The 2,927-nt window shown below is 38.1% G+C and overlaps 1 protein-coding gene across 1 annotated transcript in view; it reads left to right on the top strand.

The window, feature by feature from the left end:
- MEIS1 (Meis homeobox 1) overlaps window positions 1-1,223 on the top strand; it is a 179,870-nt gene extending 178,647 nt beyond the window's left edge. Inside the window, exon 13 of the mRNA XM_006862948.1 lies at window positions 1-1,223. This exon is cut by the window's left edge and continues 286 nt beyond it. The gene's annotated coding sequence lies outside the window, so the exon portion shown is untranslated.
- Window positions 1,224-2,927: the final 1,704 nt, after the last annotated feature.

Genomic DNA, 2,927 nt, shown 5'->3' with positions numbered 1-2,927 from the left:
TAAGGGAATATGCATTGCCTGCAATGGCGACTGATTTCAAATCATGTTTTTTCTGCAATGACTGTGGAGTTCCATTCTTGGCATCTACTTTGGACCAAGGAGCATCCCTAATTCTTCATAGGGACTCTTAAAAAGCAGGAAATACCAACTGAAGTCAATTTGGGGGACATGCTAAATATATAAGACATTAAGAGAACAAAGAGTGAAATATTGTAAATGCTATTATACTGTTTTCCATATTACGTTGTTGCTTATAGATTTTTTAAAAAAAAATGTGAAATTTTTCCACACTATGTGTGTTGTTTCCATAGCTCTTCACTTCCTCCAGAAGCCTCCTTACATTAAAAAGCCTTACAGTTCTCCTGCAAGGGGCAGGAAGGTCTGATTTGCAGGATTTTTAGAGCATTAAAATAACTATCAGGTAGAAGAATCTTTCTTCTCGCCTAGGATTTCAGCCATGCGCGCTCTCTCTTTTTCTCTCTCTCTTTTCCTCTCTCTCCCTCTTTCTAGCCTGGGGCTTGAATTTGCATGTCTAATTCATTTACTCACCATATTTGAATTGGCCTGAACAGATGTAAATCGGGAAGGATGGGAAAAACTGCAGTCATCTACAATGATTAATCAGCTGTTGCAGGCAGTGTCTTAAGGAGACTGGTAGGAGGAGGCATGGAAACCAAAAGGCCGTGTGTTTAGAAGCCTAATTGTCACATCAAGCATCATTGTCCCCATGCAACAACCACCACCTTATACATCACTTCCTGTTTTATGCAGCTCAAAAACATAGACTGAAGATTTATTTTTAATATGTTGACTTTATTTCTGAGCAAAGCATCGGTCATGTGTGTATTTTTCCATAGTCCCACCTTGGAGCATTTATGTAGACATTGTAAATAAATTTTGTGCAAAAGGACTGGAAAAATGAACTGTATTATTGCAATTTTTTTTGTAAAAGTAGCAGTTTGGTATGAGTTGGCATGCATACAAGATTTACTAAGTGGGATAAGCTAATTATACTTTTTGTTGTGGATAAACAAATGCTTGTTGATAGCCTTTTTCTATCAAGAAACCAAGGAGCTAATTATTAATAACAATCATTGCACACTGAGTCTTAGCGTTTCTGACGGAAACAGTTTGGATTGTATAATAGCGCCAATCCCAGTTGTAGTCCTTTGAGTGCAGTAATGAAATCTGAATCTAAAATAAAAACAAGATTATTTTTCTCATGCTGACTCCACTGCTTGAAAAATTTGTTTACTGCTCCTCCCCCCCAAAATATTAAGGATGAATGCAGTAACTATAAAATTAGCTCCCCAAGACATTAAATATATTTGAAATTTTTAACCACAAAGTAAATTATTTAACAGTAATCACTGTTTTATTTAAGCTGACTTAATGAAATCTTCATATCAGCAAATTTAAGGCCAGAGGGCACTAAACTAACTGTAAACTCATGACATGCAACAGGATTACTCATCTATTATCAGTGAAATTATTCTTGCACATAATGAAGACTCTAAGTACCAAGCTAAGTCTTTCACTAAGGATGTTACCTAGGATGAGCAGTATATGCTTATTAGGAAATTAACTATGCGAACTGAAGAGACCAGACTTCAAAATCTAATTTTTATAAATATGCTCTATGTTCTCATTGGATAAAAACTGGTTATTAACCAATTTTCCAGAACAGCTGTACAGAATTTCTACATAGCAGCCAGCTAAATGGTACAAAATAACATGTTTAAGCTGGAATGGCTTATAATTTTATTTAGATAAAATTGCTGCTATAAAAAGTGCTTTGCGAAGCTAAGGAAAATATACAAATATTTTAATTAAGGCAAATTTGTTTTTTTAAAAATAAGCCTTTTAGCAGTGATTGCTTTGTAAACAAAGGATGGGTTGGTCGGAGGAGAGAGCGCCTTAAACTCAAGTCTGACATTCAGGCCCGTGTCACCTTATAAACCCGCCCTCAACAATTCTATTTTCTATTTGCAAAGAGAAACCAGCTGTTGGTTGGGTTTACTAGGTGACGTGTGATTGACTGACTCACCTACCTGCTCCGAGCAGCAGAGGCACTCTCACCTTTTGTTTATGGGGCCTTGTTTCTAAGCACGTGGATGTGTAAAAAGAGAATGAGGCTCAACCTTTTGCTGCCTCCTCGTTGAGCGCCCTCTCACCCCACCTTCACCCCACCCCCACCTCTTACAAGGAATTGTTTAAATTTCCCTGTTTGACCCAGCGGCAATTCTTCGTCTACATAAATAATCCATATTAGTGAAACCATTCTCTTTTGATAGGTGGTTACTAGCAGTTAACAACCATCTATTTACTTTTAAAATTAATAATAAAGTTTATAAACCAACCATCCATCTGCCCCTCCTCCCCAGTGCTTGGCAGGGTGAGTTGGGTTTTTTTCAGCCTTTCTTCTGGTGGAAGAGCTTGCCCGGTGGGGGAGGGAAGAAAAGGGGCGGAGGAAGGGAGAGATTCGAGACTGGCTAGGAGGAGAAAGGTACTTGGGAAGAGGAGTTAGGGAATGTGGAGAATGGGGAGAATCAAGATCGTTTAAATATTCAGTCAATTAGACAAATAAAGCCAAGCGTGTATGTTTCCCTTCCATTTTATGGTTATGTGAGAGCCTTGCCCTTGGCATGCTCTTTCAGGGTCCCCTCGCCACCTTTATGCTATTTTAACTTTTACTCTTGTAAATTTCAGAGCCAGTTCTGAGGTTACTGAGGACACTTAACCCAACGAGGGAAATAATAGAGAAGCTGAGAGTGTTTTTATGTTTCTTAAAAGGCAAAACCAAAACGCCCTCCTTCAAGCAAGGAATACACAATTGTACCTGCTATTTTTATTTGGGGTGGGGGTGCCGCCTGAATGAGGCAACTTTTAAGCATCATCTAGTTTTTTGTTTTGTTTTTTTTTTTAAT

The sequence above is a fragment of the Chrysochloris asiatica genome, unplaced genomic scaffold (genome assembly GCF_000296735.1).
Source record: "Chrysochloris asiatica unplaced genomic scaffold, ChrAsi1.0 scaffold00052, whole genome shotgun sequence".
Taxonomy (NCBI): domain Eukaryota; kingdom Metazoa; phylum Chordata; class Mammalia; order Afrosoricida; family Chrysochloridae; genus Chrysochloris; species Chrysochloris asiatica.
Note: the sequence above shows the minus strand (reverse complement) of the source record. Positions and strands in the feature narration are given on the sequence as shown.